This window comes from Lissotriton helveticus, chromosome 4_2 (assembly GCF_964261635.1).
Source record: "Lissotriton helveticus chromosome 4_2, aLisHel1.1, whole genome shotgun sequence".
Classification (NCBI taxonomy): Eukaryota; Metazoa; Chordata; class Amphibia; order Caudata; family Salamandridae; genus Lissotriton; species Lissotriton helveticus.
Window position 1 is genome coordinate 76,000,705 of NC_136064.1, and position 20,419 is coordinate 76,021,123.

Here is a 20,419-nt window from a genome sequence, read left to right on the forward strand (position 1 = left end):
AGTGATGTCACTGACCATGTCATGAATGATGTAATATGTGACATCATCAGCAGTGGATTGCGGGTGCGCGATATATAGTTAGTGCAACTAACTATATATGGAATTTCAATGGTTTTGTGTGAGTAAAATAAGGTTTTCTAAATGCTAATTCCTAACTATATATGGTCTATAACCTATGGTTTTTTCAGTGAATATATATATATATATCTGTCTGCATGAACATATATATATATATATATATATATATATATATATATATATATATATGCATGAATTGATTTCTATGTAACTCCTGGTTACACATTTTCAAATGTATCTATTCCGCTTAACAATACATGGGGAACAGAATTGTGCAATACAAGAGACAGTGACACTGATTCCTGTATGCATGCACTCATCTGAGATCATATGTGTAATTGACAGAATATACCAAACTGCGGACCTAATTTATGAAAGCCTTATGCTGCCATTGCACCACTTTTTTGTGACGCTTCAGTGGTGTAAAAAATGCGCCACATTGTGCCATATTTACAAAGTGACGCATGCAGGCAGATGCGTCACTTTGTAAAGCTCGGCGCTACATTATACCTGCAACAGGTATAATGCGTGCAGGGTGGGCATTCCTCCATAAAAAAGACCTGTACAAGTGGGAGAATTAATTTCCTGTTGCTGTTGTGCGCTTGGTGTAGCGGGCCCTTGAAGCTGCAGAGTGATTGAAGAAGGAAAAGCGCCGAAGCCGCCCCAGCGCTATTTATCTGTAAGCGCATTTTGGCAGCGCTTTTGAATTACTAACTAACTAACTAAACACTCGCCTGGGTGTTCCTGTAGACGGCCGGTCTACAACAAACATCAGTGACCAGAAGCCTCCTGGGACAGGAACAGTCCCTGCCACGCCCCCCTCACCTGCCTTCATTAGCGCTTGAAGACCGCTGTGAAGCGAAGAATTAATTTCCTGTTGCTGTTGTGCGCTTGGTGTAGCGGGCCCTTGAAGCTGCAGAGTGATTGAAGCAGGAAAAGCGCCGAAGCCGCCCCAGCGCTATTTATCTGTAAGCGCATTTTGGCAGCGCTTTTGAATTACTACTCGCGTTTCCCGCTTCGCGGGAAACACTCGCCTGGGTGTTCCTGTAGACGGCCGGTCTACAACAAACATCAGTGACCAGAAGCCTCCTGGGACAGGAACAGTCCCTGCCACGCCCCCCTCACCTGCCTTCATTAGCGCTTGAAGACCGCGCATCGCGGGACGCGCGCGCGCGGCGCCGGGCTAAGCCCGGGCAAAGGGCGGGCCCTCTGTGGCCCTCAGTGGCCGAGGTAGGCCGGGCTGGGCCCTGGTATTTTCATTTTTCTGTTCTTTTACTTTGTTTTAGTTCATAATTGTACTTATTTGTATGAAAACACGCAGATTGGTTTACTGCTACAAAGCACGTTATCTACTTGTACGAGCGTCGCCCTCTCGCCCTGTGGCTTCATATCATTTTATATTACATCTATTGTGTTATTTATTTGGGACTGTGTACTCCTGCTGTAGGGCTAGACTCTTTTTCTGGTATTATGGAGGCAAAGAAACTACGCTCTGGGAAAGTTTTAGTGGAAAAACTTTGTACAAATCCTGGATTTATTCCCTTGAGGAAAAAGCACGAAAATAGTGCATTATTGAAAGGCCAGATGCAGCTGGTACAAATCTGGGAAAAAAGCATGAATAAATCCCTAGAAGTTCCTACAAAAACTGACATAGCCTCATTACTACAATCGGAACTGCAATCTAATATGGAGAAAGATTATCAGCTAGACCCTATGATGGAAACAAATATGCCTTTTCAGAGTCAGCCAAATGAAGTAATCCTCCCATCATGTACAGCAAACGGAGTTGTCTCTGATCCCTTGTTAATAAAATCGCAAGCATCGTATCATAATACTCTTAAGGGAAAAGACAACGAGGAGGATGTCATGGGTGATGTATCTATTGCTACTAGCATCGATTTGGAACTCTGTGGTCGATATGTGGACAATAGACCTTAGACGCATCTTGCGGATATTAAAACACCAGCTGGAGTAACTCCTTCAGGATTGCTGCTATATAGCAGCACTCCTTCTATTAAATCCAATGATAACCTCTCAATGCAGAGTGATTTGAAATCCCCGCAATTTAACCTATCGGGGATTTGTGCTTTTACTTCATCTAGCTACCCAAAAAATGAGAAACCTATCTCTGAGTCACTCATAGCACTAGAGCAAATTTTGTCTTCTATATTACTTTTACTTGGTAAATTTGCTGTGAGTTCCGACTGTATTTTGTCCTCAGTTACTGAGATACTGCAGGTATTGCTGGCTAAAAATGTTGAGAATGTGACTACTCCTCCTATTGATCCCATTGATCCTGTTGTACAAAAAGTCATCGATAACATTAATGTGGTGGTGGGAAATGCACCTTTGGATTCATCTATAAAGGTTGATATTCATAAGCCCCTTAAGCCCTCTACCTCATCTTCCTTTTTACAGAGAAAAGATTCAGTGCTGATTGGGAAGGAAGATAGTTTGGTAGAAGTGTCTCCAATGGCGGGTAATGAACTCTTTCCCATCTTTATCCAGGAAAAAAAAGAATCAGAAGGATCATTGACGACTCTTAGAGTCTTAAAAGTAAAAACTAGAGGGAAAAACAGGAAGCAGTTACGTAAATACAAAAAGAAAAGACCAAGGCAAATTATTTTTCAAAAACATATAAAATCTGAAGTCCCTGATACTATCGAAAGTGGACATAATTCACTATTGGATACCTCCGTTAAAGAGGGAGCTGAATGTATTACTAACGATGCATGTGTGGGTACCCCGATTGAACCAACTACGAGGGGGGTAGCTCCATGCTCCGTGGTAAATGTCCCTGATCCACTACCTTTAGTTACTGAAGATGCAGGAATCACGCCGATAGTAGCTAGGGGATTTAATCCATTGGCACCTATTTTTCGGCTACAACCTGAAGTAGTTAGGAGTTCAATTCTTCAGCCAGTAAAAAGTTCTATTTCGGGTGTGGATACTCTGTCATTGGATTTTCTCCCGTTATTTGATTCAGATTTAAAGCTGAACAGATCTTGGCTGCTTAACTGCTTTAAAGAGATAGAAGGTTTAAAACTAATTTTATCGAATGATATTGATTTAGTTCTCCCTATAAGATCTATAAATGGGCAACGAACAAGGGTAAAGTTTTACTCTAAAATAATTGCTAATCTTGTTCTTCAACAAGCGGAAGTTTTTCAATGTAGAGGAATTGACGTGTTACCTTATGTTAACAGTGATCAGTGTATTTCCTCTAGTGAAAGAAATGCAAAGTTGGCTTCTGGGCAGGATGATTATCTTACCTGCAATAAGGATCTAAAAATATGGGTCTCCAGAGGTAAACGAATGGTCTCTCAGGTACTGCCATTACCTGATAGCACAGATATTCCTCTCACAGAAGACAATCAGATGTGGAACTGGTTACCAGGAGTATTATCAAAGACCACATCGAATAACCCACGACTATTTTCACATCTTTAATACTCACTTAAAAATTGTCTCCTGGAATACCGCTGGTTTGTACAATTGCCCAGAGAAATTTGATTTTCTATTCTCTTTAAATGCAGATGTGTATTGTATCCAGGAAACATGGTGTAGAAATCTCCCATATGGAGGGAAAGATTATTTTGTCCTGGAGGCCCCTGCAGTTCCCTCAAAAAAAGGCCATGCAAAAGGTGGAATTGCCTGTTTGTTATCTAATACTTTACAATGGCAATTCTCCCACTATACGGACGTCAGCAACCTTTTCCAATCCATAACCATTACTAATCTACCCTCAGCAGGCAAACGGTCTTCGTTTATAATTTTAAATGCTTATATTCCTCCTGAAGATAATTTTATTACAGTTCTAAAGCGTATGTTTTCCTATGTTAAACAATTATTAGAGGTTGATCACCCCCCATATATACTACTGGTGGGGGACCTAAATAGCAAAGTGTCTAATTTCACTTTAGACATGTTTAGAAATTAATCTAAGGAAGAAGCATACAATATACCTCAAGCACTCCTGCCTACTAAAATAAAAACTAATAAAAGAGGTAAGATTCTCCTTGAGGAGCTTAGTTACCTAGAGGGGCTTATCATAAATGGCAGGATGCCTTCTGATACTTCTGCTAACTATACACATGGATCCGTTAGGGGTGAATCCATTTTGGACTACGCAATTACGGACTATGATACGTTCTCTTCTATTAAAGATATGGTGATCTCTCACTCTTCCTTGAGTGACCATAAAATAATTAATATAACTGTCTCATTAATTCCCCCTGAAACTAATTCCTGGTCCTTAAAGAATAGAGGTCTCTCAATAAAGTGTAAGTCAGGTAGATGTTATTGGGGATTTACCAACATGAAGGATGTTCAAAATATTCTTGCCCAAACGTTACTAGAACTAGATCATTGGCAAGGTATAGAATTCCTTCAGTTCGAAAAATTCCTCAAAAAAGTCACTGCCATGGCTAAGATATCAGGAAATCCTAAAAAGACACATTTCTCTCCTAGCCCATTATTAATATTAAATAAGGAGATAAATAAACTTGTTAGGAAACAATACCTTAATAGATCTGGGGAAAATGAGCATCAGTTATTCGTACTAAAAAGAAGGAGGGTAAGATTGAGATCTAAGATAAAAAGAGAAAAAGAAGATTCTCTATGGATCAAGCTAAGAGAGGCTTCGACCTACAATAAATCTAGAGATTTTTGGTCCATAATAAGGAAAGGATGTGGCTCAATAACAACTCCCACTCCCATCGCTATTTCAGAAGATGTCTGGACTCTATTTGTGTCTACCCTATATGCACCAAACGGAGCAGGGGGGGATACATGGGATCCAGGCTCAAATAGTGACCATATAATGGAACTTCCCACTGAGAAATCCATAGCTACTGTGATAAAGAGTATGCGCTCTTCCGGAGCTATGGGTCCTGACGAACTGCCCATGTCTATAATTAAGCAAGATGTTACCATCTGGAGTAGGATTCTTCTCCCAGTATTTCTAGCATGCTTTAAATCACGAACAGTCCCCGACTCTTGGAGGGGAAGTATATTAATCCCTATATTTAAAAAGGGTGATCGGGATAAACCTTCTAATTATCGTCTAATAGCTTTATTGGACTCAATAGGAAAAATTTTCGCTAAACTTCTTTTAATGTTAATAATGGAATGGGCAGACCTAAATAGTATTTTACCTATGGAACAGACAGGATTTCGAAAAGAGCATGGAACTTTAGACAATTTGACACTATTACAGGTGATTATGGATAAATATGCACGTGTTCGAGGTGGTGGCGTATACGTAGCATTTATAGATTTCTCCACGGCGTTCGACAAGGTGGATCGTCCAACGCTGTGGAGAAAGTTGGCTGCATTGGGGATGCCAGGATATTTACTCGAACTAGTTAAGTCTCTACTCTCGAATACATGGTGTAAGGTGCTACAAGGTGGAGAGAGGGGTCTTTCTCAATCTATCCCCTCTCTGAATGGATTAAAACAAGGGTGTATATTGGCGCCCATATTGTTTTCCTTGTATATGGCCGACCTACCATCTTCCATTGCAGTTTGTGACGGAATAGCACCGTTAATTGGAGGGTCAGCCATATCGATTCTAATGTATGCGGACGATATACTTGTTTTAGATTTGACCCCGAAGGGTCTATCTAATCGTCTATACGCATTGAACCAATTTGCTGAAGCACATTATATGAAAATTAATAGTTCGAAAAGTAAAATTATGTGCATCTTTGGTAAAAAGAAATGCAGGTCTGGTAGTTATAATTGGACTATTAGCGGACAAAAACTTGAGGTGGTTAAAACCTATACCTTTTTAGGCAAAATAATATCTGCTAATCTTAGTGAGAAGCCCCATATTGAACATAACTCACGTAAAGCACTGGCCCATGGTACGGGGTTATGTACTTTGTATAACACTACTGGGAAGAGGCATTTTTCCCTCTTTCTGGATGTATTTAGAGCGAAAATTCCTGCAACACTTCTATACGGAATTGAACTAGTGGAGTTGAATCAATGGGGCTTTATGCATAAAATGGAAGGAAAGGTACTAAGAAAAATTTCTTCTCTTAACACAGCATGTTCTACATCTTCATGCAGGTTGGAATTCGGACTCCGAAGTTGTTGGGTACAGGGGTTGGTTGCCCTCGTAAGATGGGTAGCCTGTTTGGCTAGAGGTAAACCGGGTACCTTAAGAGAAATTATTAAAAAGGAACTCCTGGGCAACTTTAACGAGTACTCGCAGTTGGTAAAAAACTTTAGAAAAGCGGTATCCCTGCTAGAATTGGATGAAAGTACGTTATTCTTACTTTCACCATCTGAACTAAAGCTTAAACTAAAAAGTACATCTTGGGAACTCTGTTATAAGTCAGATATACTTGCCCAACCTAGACATAAAGAAAGGGAAGCCCTGGTAAAAACATATATCCCAAAATTAGCCCAACAATATCTCATTTGGAATATTCCCCATAGTGTCCGTAGATTATGGTACCTTTTAAGACATAATTTGCTTCCACTTAATATGCTTTTAGCAAAATGGTATGGGGTGTCTCCTCTATGCAATTTCTGTAATAATGCTGTACAGGATTCTAACCACATCTTGTTTATTTGTCCTGCATTGCGCCCATTGCGCCTCAAATGGTTAAAACCAATTTGTTTACAATTGGGAATTGTAAATGTAAAAATGTTCTTCCATGCACTTTATTGCCCCCCAAATGAAATGTTTTGTTCCAGAATTTTTAAATTTTTTAAAGGGATTTTAGATATTTATTAATGAAGTACAGGGAGATGTTGATGATTGCTTTACTCGCAGATAAGTAGTGTTTTCTTCTTGCTTTATGTCGTTATCTATTCGTTAATTGTATGTATAATTGTGTGTATAACTTTATGTGGCCCTCAATGAGAGCCAAAACATAATAAATAAAACTTTGAAACTTTGACCTGTACAAGTGGCGTAGTGAAATCTATGAGAATTCACAGCAACACTTCTACGACTTCACTACGTCAAATCCTTACGCCTGCTGCACAGCAGGCGTAAGGACTGACGTAAGCCCTTTTACATGGGACTCACCCATGTATAATGACACATTGTCAGAGTTGCGTTTGTTTTGCGACTCACTCCAGCAATGGGTCATTACTGTGCCACCAGATATGCCAGGATTCCTGACGTATCTGCCTATCCGTGTGACATGGAGCACCGTATTGTAAATACGGCGCATCCAAGGTGTTGCAAGGAGGGCACAATTAAGAGTGTGAACCCAGCGATGCAACACTTTTATAAATGAGGCCCTACATATTTAGGCCTTTAAATCAGTTGCGGATATGCCCTCCCCTTTAGCGCCTTAAAATACATATAAACACTTCCATAATTGCTCCTGGCAGCAACTATGTCTTTTCTGATTCAGAAGCAGAGTTATTGGATATAAGATCTTTTATTCCATCAAGTTATTCTACAAAATGTGCAGCCCTTTGAGGAGTCATGCACACACACGACCCCACACTTATAAGTTGTGCTCCCTGGCGTTCAAGCTGACAGGCCAGATTCAAGGGGCCCGAATCACAGAACTAATCTGAGACAAAATCCTAAACCTACTACTTTTGGTATTCACAGAATGTACTTACTACTTTTGGTTAAACTTTCTACTTTTGGTTAAACTTACTACTTTTGGTATTCACGGAAGGCATTTAGAAGAAGTAAAGTTGGTTTACTACAACTAAATGCCATCTGTGAATACCAAAAGTAGTACGTTTAGGAATTTGTTTCAGATTAGTTCTATGAATCGGGCCCAAGATGCCTTCCAGTTGCAGTCACTGCACACAGTGTTGGTACAGTTTGTCAGGTATTGGCTCAGCTGCACTCAGTTGCCTCTATCAACCCTCAGATTCAACACCTCGCTGATGACACACAAAAACAGTTCATTTCAGGCCTCCTTTCATCAGTGAAACACAAAGGTGGGCTGCTAGTGGTGCATTACTTGCACTATTGTCTCATCTGCCCCCCTGTTCTCCAAAAAGGAGCAATTGACCCTAATAGGAAAGTCAGCCACAACAATCTATGTTTACATTCTGCAATTGCTAATGTCGTCAGTGATATCACTAGAAGGCACATCCCATTTCAGAAACTACATCTTCTGCTCTCCATGCCATGAAAAGGCTGCAGGCTCCCAGAGCAGTAACAAAGCATTCTCATCATTTAGGTTTAAAGCATTTTATTGCATGGTTATAAACAAAGAAAGAGTACAAACAGTGTAAAACTTGTCGTCGAAGAGTTGCTAAGCAGAGTCTCCGCTCCATGAGTGTTAGACGGGGACCCAGAGGGTCGGCCGAGTACTGGGGGAGAGGCCTCCGATGAGGGCCGTCTCCGGCGATCGTACAGACAAGTCACTTCCCTCCCCACAGATAGACACCACACAAGGATGAGATCAACACTCTTTATATAGGGTTCTTGCGGCAAGGTTATCAGCGGTACAGGAGATTCAGGACTCGAGGGTCCTCTCAATTCTAGTCTCTGTAGGGAAAGGGGGTAGCGGGACAGTCTTGGTACCGGATCGGTACAGGAGGTGGCAGGAGGGAAGCTCACAATCCTCGAGCTTAGGAGTCTGCGGGGTTGGGCCGTGGCAGCGCCAGCAGGCCGAGGCGATGGTTCAAATGGCGGAGGGCCGCGGCAGCGCCAGCAGGCCAAGATGATGGTGCACGTTGCAGAGGGCCGCGGCAGCGCCAGCAGGCCAAGATGTTGGTTCACGTTGCAGAGGGCCGCGGCAGCGCCAGCAGGCCGAGATGTTGGTTCACGTTGCAGAGGGCCGCGGCAGCGCCAGCAGGCCGAGATGTTGGTTCACGTTGCAGAGGGCCGCGGCAGCGCCAGCAGGCCAAGACGAAGGGTTCATAGAGCAGGGCTGCGGCAGCGCCAGCAGTCCGCCAAGGATGAGTTCTTCTCGGTGTCTCTCGACTCCAGGATACAACTGCCCTCCTGGTCTGGGGCCGCCCCAGTTATAGGTCTGGTTCCCTTTGATGTCCGGACCCTCGCGCCTTGAGGTCGGGAAGTCCGGAATGAGGGAGTCCCGACACCCAGCAGGGGGTTGGAGCCAGCGCCCAGGGAGGCCGGGGGTGATCGACACCCGGCGGAGGAGAGCCGTTGACGCCTTCTTCTTTCATTGACCTGCCAAGTGGTCTCTTTACCTCCTGGGTGGAGGTTGGTGCCTCGATGTCGGGGCCGGGCCAGGCCCAGGGTTGGGGTCGAGTCGAGGCCACGGGGCCTCGTGTTGTAGTGTCCAAAGATGGCTGCCGGACCGGGGCCATGGGGCTGACGGGGACCCGGCCAGCCGGTACGGGAGGGTTCAGGAGCTGGAGTCCCGGTGTGGACGGGTTGTGGATTACCTCGGGGGGTTGCCGGGGTGGCTCTTGCTGGGGATTCAGGGAGAGCTGGGGTCCGGGCCCTGTTGTGCGTATGGGGGGACGGCCCGGCTACGAGGCCTGTCCAACATGCGTCCCCCCCAGCTGAAGGCAGGGAGAGTCAGCCATCCTCTTGGGGACTCTCCTCGCCGAGGCGGAAAAAGCGTGACAGGCCGTTTGCGTTGGCGTGGTCCTGGCCTGGACGATGCTCCACAGTGAAGTCCATCCCCTGTAAGGAGATGGACCAGCGCAACAGTTTCGGGTTCTCCCCCCGCATCTGCATCAGCCATTGCAGGGGTCGGTGGTCTGTCTGCACCCGAAAGGGGGTGCCGAAGAGGTAGGGCCGGAGTGTTGGAAATGGGATCCCCGGCTGGCCAGGGCTTTCGCCAAAGTCAGTCAGAGACCACCACCCCCAAGTCAGGGCAAGGGAGTTACACGCCAAGATAACCCCTACTCACCCTCTAGGTAACGTGGCGCGAGCAGCAAGGCTAAACTTGGAGGCGATGTAAGTTAAGTATTTGCGCACGCACCTCAGCAACATTACCCAGGCCCACCACAAAGGAAACTCCACACAAGGTTATATAAAAATAGCCTTTGTATTACACCAAAACACATTAGATAAAACACACACTTTATAATGTGCCAGAGGCACAGGCAGAATTTACAAGGGGATATTTACAAGACAGGGCCACCTGGACCACTGTCAGGAATCAGAAGTAACACTTTCAGAAATAATACTTTTGCATGTAAAATCACTGTAGCACACAATAAAAATAGAGCACACAACCAGTCACTACTGGTAACAGGACCTCACTAGCACCACCTGTACTAGGGAGAAAACAACCACCTATGTATTACAATACCTGTAGGGGTGTAAGAGGAAAACACATGATGCAATGCATAACATTCATTCAGAGGTGTAAAGGCACATGACGCATAAACAATACATTCAGAGGTGCATAGAAAGTACAATTGCGCCAAACTCACGTAAGTCACCACCTGTGACTGTCCCTAGGCCCTCTGGCCTTGTGGGGGCTAGGACGCCCTGTGTCCAAAGTCCAGGGGGGCCTAAACGGAGCAGTTGCCCACAAAGTGCTGGGCCACTGGTGCAGCAAGGTTTGAGCCTTCCAGGGCTCAAAACAACAATGGGGCCAATGTGGGAGCCTCGCTGGGCTCTCAAGAAATAAATTGGCCCCCGAGCCTCTCTTAGGCTCTAGGCACTACTGGGGCGCTTCTCTGTGGGAGTCCCCTCTCTGGGGACTCAAAGTGACAATGTCTGCCAAGAGCCTCGCTGGGCTCTAAATCAACTGATGCCCCCGGGGCACCTCGAGCCCCTCAGGACTCTAGACACAGAAATGCCCCCAAGAGCCTCTCTCAGGCTCACATACAGCAAATGCCCCCGCCTTTACGAGCCTCTCTGGGCTCTAAATCACAAAGCGCGAGGTCGCGCTACGGGGGAGGGGCGGACACCGACAATGTGTCCCGACGCCCCTCTCCCTTTCCAGGCACTCACCGCTGCGTCCAATGTAGGAAGGGGGAGTCTCTGGTTGGCGCAGTGCAGCACTAGCGACAAGCAGGGCCTCTCTCTTCCCCGTCAGGGCTGAGGGTTACCTTCAAGAACAACCTCTGCTTACCCTCTAGGTAGTGTGGCGCAAGCAGTCTAGGCTAATCCCTGGGGCACATAGGGTTAAACATTTGCAACATCATACCATCACAACCAACCCACCACACAATGACACCAAACTGTATGTTGTAAAAATATATCTCTTTATATATCTTTTGAAAAGCAGGCTTGTAAATACAGTCTTGGTTATTTTAAATGCAGGTTCCAGTTACTCTTTATAAAAAGGCACAGTTCTCAAGTAAATGCAGTCTTGTGGGCCTTCTGCCCTGGTTTTGAAAAGGCTCAGTGTTTTACAGCGCCTCAATGCGCTTTCCGCCGTCCCCGCCCGGTTCCTCGGGAGAAATCGGGCCCGACCTGCCAAAGCTCACGCTTCCCGCGTGAGTCGCGAAGGCACGGCCGGGTCCGCTCTGATAATGAGTCACCCTTCGGGGCTTGACTCTAGGGGAGGGGGCCGCGGGCCACTGAGAGCGTCAAGAGGGGCCTCGGGGGCCAGGAGCAGAGCGAGCCTCTGACTCAGGGGCGGCTTGCGCTGCAAGCAGACAGCAGCTGCGAGGCTCCCGGGGCGCCCCCAGCTCACACGGCGCTCTAAGTCACTGTACCTTTGGGTTCTTGCAGATCCTGGAGCGGACGGCTGTCCGTGGAGCTGTCCCACGTCGCGTTGTCTTCCTGGAGGGTGCGGCGGCCTGCGAGTCTCAGCGCAGGTCACAGGGCACCCGGGATGACGGTGCAGATGCGGGGCAGGATTCTCCTGGATCAGGTTTACTTCACACTGAAGGGGGAAGCTGCAGGCAGGCGGGGCTGAGGGGGGTGCACTCCACGGAGCGCGGGGCACAATTCAGGCACGGCTCAGCAGCGAGTCTCTTCCAGCTGCGGGGGCCAGGGGGTCTCAGCGCCCAAGTCACGAGGGGCACAATCTTGGCAGTGCCGGTCTTGGCGGAGCAGCCCGTACCTCGGGGGTCACACAGGCGGCGATGCTCGGACCATGCAGGTCCTCCCTTTCCTTTGCGAGGGCGGCTCAGCGCGGACAGTCACGGCGCTCAAACCAGCGTGGGGCTGGTCCTTACTTTGAGGCTGGCACACGATCAGGCCACCGTCACGGTGGTCGGGGGAGGGGCACGGCTGCACAAATTGTCAGAGAGCGTGGCGGAGGGCACAGCGCTCTCAAATCTCCTTTCCTCGGCGCTGTAGAGACACACAGCACACGCCAGCAGCAGCTTTTCTTCAGAGAGGTAGCGCCCACTGTTCCTGGGGCGCTGGTCAGGGGGCAAGTTCACAGGCAAGCCCTTGGAGATCTTTCAGCAGAGTTTGGCACAAAGTTTCAATAAAGCAAAAGTCTCTTGTAGTCTTTTCTTTCCTCTCCTTTGGCAGCAAGGCACCAGACACAGGCCAGAGACAGCACTCCTCCTTGTAGTCCTTCCAGGTCCTTCTCTTCGGGCAGAGTTTCTTCTGTTGCGCAAACAGGATCTAATTTACAAGGAGCAGGGCTCCTTCTTTTATACCCAGTTTCTTTTGTTCTAGCAAGCCAGGGGGGCCTCTGCATAACTGCTCCAGTCTCTGAGCACTTGTTGTGGGTACTTCTGGCTCCTGCATGCAGCGTGAGGGCAGGCACATCAGCCGCTCACCAGGGGGGCGGAGCCGGCATTGTGAAGACAGGGGCAGCTTGAGCACTTTGTTGACAAGCTTCGGTCCTTCCTGGGCCAGGTGCAGGCTGAGTCATCAGTCGCTCCCCAGGAGGGCGGAGCCAGCATTGTGGAGGCAGGGGCACAGCCTGATGCATCATTCAGGGGAAACTCCCACCACCCACTAAGGGGTCATCCTGCTAATCACTACCTGTCAACTCCCAGCCCTGTCACTCACACACCAGACAGTCAGATCCACATCCAAGCAGAGGCGGGCTGAAATGGTTAGGCCAGCAAATGCTAACTTTCTAAAAGTAGCATTTGCAAACCCAGGATATTAAAATAAACTTTACTAAAAGAAGTATTTTATTATTCTGAGTTCAGGCATACTAAACATGAATTTCTACCATGTTCCCTGAGCCTGCTGGGATTATAGAGTGTAATAATTCCAGCAGCCCATCTGGCCTAGAAAGGAACTGGTAGCCTTACAATAGTGAAAAACGAATTTGGCAGTAATTCACTATTAGAACATGCCCTGATGTGTGTGGCATGTTCTAAGGAGATTTGAGAGCGCTGTGCCCTCCGCCACGCTCTCTGACAATTTGTGCAGCCGTGCCCCTCCCCGGACCACCGTGACGGTGGCCTGATCGTGTGCCAGCCTCAAAGTAAGGACCAGCCCCACGCTGGTTTGAGCGCCGTGACTGTCCGCGCTGAGCCGCCCTCGCAAAGGAAAGGGAGGACCTGCCCGGTCCGAGCATCGCCGCCTGTGTGACCCCCGAGGTACGGGCTGCTCCGCCAAGACCGGCACTGCCAAGATTGTGCCCCTCGTGACTTGGGCGCTGAGACCCCCTGGCCCCTGCAGCTGGAAGTGACTCGCTGCTGAGCCGTGCCTGAATTGCGCCCCGCGCTCCGTGGAGTGCACCCCCCTCAGCCCCGCCTGCCTGCAGCTTCCCCCTTCAGTGTGAAGTAAACCTGATCCAGGAGAATCCTGCCCCGCATCTGCACCGTCATCCCGGGTGCCCTGTGACCTGCGCTGAGACTCGCAGGCCGCCGCACCCTCCAGGAAGACAACGCGACGTGGGACAGCTCCACGGACAGCCGTCCGCTCCAGGATCTGCAAGAACCCAAAGGTACAGTGACTTAGAGCGCCGTGTGAGCTGGGGCGCCCCGGGAGCCTCGCAGCTGCTGTCTGCTTGCAGCACGAGCCGCCCCTGAGTCAGAGGCTCACTCTGCTCCTGGCCCCCGAGGCCGCTCTTGACGCTCTCAGTGGCCCGCGGCCCCCTCCCCTAGAGTCAAGCCCCGAAGGGTGACTCATTACCAGAGCGGACCCGGCCGTGCCTTCGCGACTCACGCGGGAAGCGTGAGCTTTGGCAGGTCGGGCCCGATTTCTCTCGAGGACCCGGGCGGGGACGGCGGAAAGCGCATTGAGGCGCTGTAAAACACTGAGCCTTTTCAAAACCAGGGCAGAAGGCCCACAAGACTGCATTTACTTGAGAACTGTGCCTTTTTATAAAGAGTAACTGGAACCTGCATTTAAAATAACCAAGACTGTATTTACAAGCCTGCTTTTCAAAAGATATATAAAGAGATATATTTTTACAACATACAGTTTGGTGTCATTGTGTGGTGGGTTGGTTGTGATGGTATGATGTTGCAAATGTTTAACCCTATGTGCCCCAGGGATAAGCCTAGACTGCTTGCGCCACACTACCTAGAGGGTAAGCAGAGGTTGTTCTTGAAGGTAACCCTCAGCCCTGACGGGGAAGAGAGAGGCCCTGCTTGTCGCTAGTGCTGCACTGCGCCAACCAGAGACTCCCCCTTCCTACACGGAGCTTCTTGAGGGCCCATACTACGGCGAAGGCCTCCCTCTCGATGGTGCTCCAGCGCTGTTCCCGGGCCAGCAGGCGTCGGCTGATGAATGCCACTGGCTGATCGACTCCCTCGGTGTTGAGTTGGGAGAGGACGGCCCCTACGCCACGATCGGAGGCGTCCGTCTGTACGATGAATTCCCGGCCGTAGTCGGGAGCCTGGAGCACGGGGGCAGTGCACATGGCGGCCTTCAGCTTCTCGAAGGCCGATTGGCAGTCAGGAGTCCAGTTGATCGTTTTGGGGTTCTTCTTGGATGTGAGCTCCGTGAGGGGCCCCACGATGCTGCCATAGTTCTTCACAAACCGCCGGTAGTACCTGGTGAGTCCCAGGAAGGCCCGGACCTCGGTTTGGGTCGTAGGGGGTTGCCAGGCCTGGATGGCAGCGATCTTGAGCTGGAGGGGGGCCACCAGACCGCTTCCCACTTGGTGTCCTAGGTAGGTCACGGACCCTTGGCCCACCTGACATTTGCTGGCCTTGAGGGTGAGCCCGGCCTGCTGGAGGGTGTGTAGAACTTCCCGCAGGTGGAGGAGGTGGTCGGTCCAGCGGTGACTGTACACAGCGATGTCGTCCAGGTAGGCGGCGCTGAATCCTTCGAGGCCCGCCAGTACCTGGTTCACGAGTCGTTGAAATGTTGCCGGAGCGTTTTTCATGCCGAATGGCATCACCCTGAAGTGGTAGTGACCGTCCGGGGTAGAGAAGGCGGATCGTTCTTGGGCCCTGGGGGTGAGGCCGATTTGCCAGTAGCCCGCTGTTAAATCGAAGATGCTCAGGTAGCGGGCGGCCCCCATACGGTCAATTAGCTCATCTGCCCAGGGGATAGGGTGAGCGTCGGTCCTGGTAACGGCATTCAGTCCCCGGTAGTCCACACAGAACCGGAGCTCAGGGGCAACGCCCGGGGCGGCGGCCTTGGGGACCAGGACGACGGGGCTGGCCCAGGGGCTGTCCGAGGGTTCGATCACTCCCAGTGTCAGCATCTTGGACACCTCGGTCTGGATGCAGGCGCGCACCCGATCTGGTACGCGGTACGCCCTGTGGCGAATAGGGGGGCTGTCCCCGGTGTCCACATCGTGAAGGCACCAGGGGGTGACCCCAGGGGTGAGAGAGAACAAGGATGCGAATCGTGTCAGGAGAGCTTGACAGTCTTGGCGTTGCTCCGGGGACAAGGTCTCGGAGAGTCTGACCCCTTCCACGGAGCCATCCTGCTCGAGAGTCCTCAGCAGGTCCGGAAGGGGCTCGGAGTTTTCTTCCGTCCCATTATCGGTAGCCATCAGGAGACTGAGTTCGGAGCGTACAAAATGGGGCTTGAGTCTGTTGGCGTGGAGGACCCGTAGGGGGTTCCGGGAAGTTTCCAGGTCGATTAAGTAGGTGACGGGCCCCTTGCGTTCGATCACCTTGAAGGGTCCGGACCATTTGTCCTGTAGGGCACAGGGTTCAACCGGGGACATCACCCAGACCTGCTGTCCCGGCTCGAACTCGAGGGAGGAGGCGTGCTGATCATACCATTTCTTCATGTCTTCCTGACTGGCTTCAAGGTTGACTTTGGCGATCTCCCTGAATCGCCGGGTCTGGTTGCGAAGGGCCAAGAGGTATTTGTATACATCCGGGGGAGTTTTCTGGGGGGGCTTCTCCCAACCTTCTTTGACTAGGCTGAGGGGACCCCGGACGGGGTGCCCGTACAGGAGTTCAAATGGGCTGAAGCCTAGGGATGTTTGAGGGACCTCTCGGTAGGCGAACAGGAGGCACGGGAGTAGCACGTCCCACTGGCGACGGAGGGGCTCTTCTAGGCCCATGATCATTCCTTTGAGAGTGCGGTTAAACCGCTCGACCAATCCATTTCCTTGTGGGTGATAGGGGGTCGTGAATTTGTAGGTGACCCCGCACTGTTGCCAGAGAGACTTCATGTATTTCGAGATGAAGTTCGTGCCCCTGTCGCTGACGACCTCCCGGGGAAAGCCCACCCGGGAGAAGAACCCCATCAGGGCTCGGCCTACCACAGGCGCCGTCACGGTTCGAAGAGGGATAGCCTCGGGATATCGGGTGGCGTGGTCCACCAGGACCAGGATGAACCGGTGTCCTTGGGCGGTTCGGGGGTCCAGGGGCCCCACAATGCCTATTCCCACCCGTTCGAACGGGGTGGTGACGACGGGAAAGGGCTGCAAGGGTGCTTTGGTTTTCCGGCCACTTTTTCCGCTGGCCTGGCAGGTGGGGCAGGCCTTGCAGTGGTTGGTGACATCTTTTCGCATTCGGGGCCAGTAAAAGTGGGTCACCAGGCGGTCGTACGTTTTGTCCTGTCCCAGGTGTCCGGCAAGGGGTATATCGTGGGCTAAGTTCAAGAGGAAATCTCTGAAGCGGAGGGGCACCACCAGCACCCGACTGGCCCCCAGTTCTGCAATCCTTTGCTCACTGTAGAGCAGGTCATTGTCCCAGTAGATCCAGTGGGCCCCCGAGGTGTCCCCTGCGCTCTGGGCAAGGGCTTGCTGCCGGAGTCCCTCGAGGGAGGGACAGATTCTTTGTTCTTGTTGGAATTGTTCCTGGGTGGGACCCCCCTCTTGACGCCACTGGGCCAGGTCGGGGAGGTCCGGGAGCCGACCGGGTCCTTCTTCGGTTTGGGCCGGGGGACTTGCTTCTGGGGTGGCCTCCTCCGGGACAATCGCGGGAGGAGGCTCCGGCCACTCGGGTTCTTCTGGACTGGGGACGGCACGGGCGGTCATGGACCGGGTCGTGGCACAGACCCATTCGGGGAGGCCCAGCATCCCCAGGTGCTCTCTCCGTTCGACTGCTGCCCAGGAAGAACTTTCGAGATCGTTCCCCAGGAAGCAATCCACGGGGGCATCATCGCGGACAGTCACTTTCAGCATCCCTGATACTCCTCCCCATTCGAAGGGGACGTAGGCCATTTGACATAGACTTTCTGAGTTGTCGGCCGACCGGACAGGGCAAAGAATGTTCGGCAAGATCTGGTCCGGGGCCACCAGATGACAGCGGACCGCGGTCACACTGGCCCCGGTGTTGCGGAGGGCTTCAGCCCGGCGGCCATTAATGTTGACCCACTGGCTGTACTTCTGCGTGTTGGCGGGAAGGGGGGCCCGAGGGATCAGGTCTCGTTCCCCTAAGCAAACCAGGGACATGGCGGCCGGTTCCCACTCAGGCTGGTCGGTTTCGTACTCTTCTTGGTCTTCTGGAGTTTGCTCTTCCCCCAGGGCTGCAGCAGCGACCTGGCGGGGTAAAGGGTTCGTGTTCTTTGGGCAATTGGGATCATTTGCGTAGTGGCCGGGTCGCTGGCATCGGTGGCAAGTGATGTTGGCTCGGAAGCCGGGTCGCATCGGGGGGTTTCCCCTGCCGGCCGGGGGCGGGGGGTTGCTGGCGGGAGTCACCGGGCCGGTGTCCCTACCCAGACCCTGGCCTCCTCCTCCACGGGGGCGATGGGGCCCTTGGGCAGTTCTGTGCACTTCGCTGGGTCCGTTTCGGCCAACTCGGGTGCTTTCCCATCGGTCAGCTTCGGCGGCGAGTTGCCGAGGTTCCGTTAGTTTACTGTCCAGGAGGTGCTGCCTGAGTTCGATGAAGCAGTTGTTAGAAAGGTGCTCCCGCACAACAAGGTCAAAGAGCTGCTCGTAGGTGGTCACGTTGCTGCCCTTGATCCACCCCTCGAAGGCTCGGCTAAAGAAGTTCACGTACTCCACCCAAGTAGTACCCGGGATCCGTTTGCAGTCGCGGAACCGCTGGCGGTACATCTCGGGTGTGAGTCCGTATCGAGTGAGGAGGGCGGCTTTCATGTGGTCGTAGGATGTCATCAGATGGTCCGGGAGTTGCAGCAGGGCGTCTCGCCCTTCGTTGACAAACCTCCCCCATAACCCGGCTCCCTAGTCGCTCCGGGGAATCCGGTGGGAGGTCATGGCTACCTCGTACGCTTTGAACCATTGCTGGATGTCATCGTTCTTGTAGTACTCTCTGACGACATCTTTGGGTATGTGGACCTTGGGGTCTGTAGGGGCAGGAGTGTTCGTGCGCTCGGGGACCCCGAGTTCCTTGTTCTGCTTCCGAATCTCTAGTTCTTTGAGGTTGCGCTCATGTTCGTAGGTTAGCTTCTTCTCTTCTAGCTCTCTCTGCCTTTGTTTCTCTTCTCGCTCCTCTCGGAGCCGTAAGTGTTCCAACGTTATTTTTTGTTCCGCCAATTTGAGCTCTCCATCTAAGCGAAGTCGTGCCAGTTCTAATTCATGGAGCCTGCTTTTTTCCCGTTCCCGGACCTCTTCTGGGGAGAGACCCGATCTTCTTTCTTCCGTCGGCGTGGGGCTTGTTTCGGGTGTCTCGTGGCTTCGTGTTTGGGGTACGGTCGTACCCGTCTCCGCCCAAGATTCCAGGGCTCGTTTGAAGTCCTCTTTCGTGCTCAGTCCTGTGGTTGAAATGCCTAATTCTATGCAAAATTGTTTCAGTTCTCTGTGGTTGTATTCTTCCAGCTTTTCCATCTGGAATTTTTCTGTTGCTCCGCTCTCTTTTGTTGTCATGGTGGTTGTGTGTCGTGGGGCGAGTGACCCTCTGTACGATTATGCGTAGGTTCGGATCGCGCCGCTGGCCACCAATGTTAGACGGGGACCCAGAGGGTCGGCCGAGTACTGGGGGAGAGGCCTCCGATGAGGGCCGTCTCCGGCGATCGTACAGACAAGTCACTTCCCTCCCCACAGATAGACACCACACAAGGATGAGATCAACACTCTTTATATAGGGTTCTTGCGGCAAGGTTATCAGCGGTACAGGAGATTCAGGACTCGAGGGTCCTCTCAATTCTAGTCTCTGTAGGGAAAGGGGGTAGCGGGACAGTCTTGGTACCGGATCGGTACAGGAGGTGGCAGGAGGGAAGCTCACAATCCTCGAGCTTAGGAGTCTGCGGGGTCGGGCCGTGGCAGCGCCAGCAGGCCGAGGCGATGGTTCAAATGGCGGAGGGCCGCGGCAGCGCCAGCAGGCCAAGATGATGGTGCACGTTGCAGAGGGCCGCGGCAGCGCCAGCAGGCCAAGATGTTGGTTCACGTTGCAGAGGGCCGCGGCAGCGCCAGCAGGCCGAGATGTTGGTTCACGTTGCAGAGGGCCGCGGCAGCGCCAGCAGGCCGAGATGTTGGTTCACGTTGCAGAGGGCCGCGGCAGCGCCAGCAGGCCAAGATGTTGGTTCACGTTGCAGAGGGCCGCGGCAGCGCCAGCAGGCCAAGACGAAGGGTTCACAGAGCAGGGCTGCGGCAGCGCCAGCAGTCCGCCAAGGATGAGTTCTTCTCGGTGTCTCTCGACTCCAGGATACAACTGCCCTCCTGGTCTGGGGCCGCCCCAGTTATAGGTCTGGTTCCCTTTGATGTCCGGACCCTCGCGCCTTGAGGTCGGGAGGTCCGGAATGAGGGAGTCCCGACACCCAGCAGGGGGTTGGAGCCAGCGCCCAGGGAGGCCGGGGGTGATCGACACCCGGCGGAGGAGAGCCGTTGACGCCTTCTTCTTTCATTGACCTGCCAAGTGGTCTCTTTACCTCCTGGGTGGAGGTTGGTGCCTCGATGTCGGGGCCGGGCCAGGCCCAGGGTTGGGGTCGAGTCGAGGCCACGGGGCCTCGTGTTGTAGTGTCCAAAGATGGCTGCCGGACCGGGGCCATGGGGCTGACGGGGACCAGGCCAGCCGGTACGGGAGGGTTCAGGAGCTGGAGTCCCGGTGTGGACGGGTTGTGGATTACCTCGGGGGGTTGCCGGGGTGGCTCTTGCTGGGGATTCAGGGAGAGCCGGGGTCCGGGCCCTGTTGTGCGTAGGGGGGACGGCCCGGCTACGAGGCCTGTCCAACAATGAGTGCCATCAGAATTCCAGACATTACAATCATAACATGTTATGGAGCCATGTGCTAG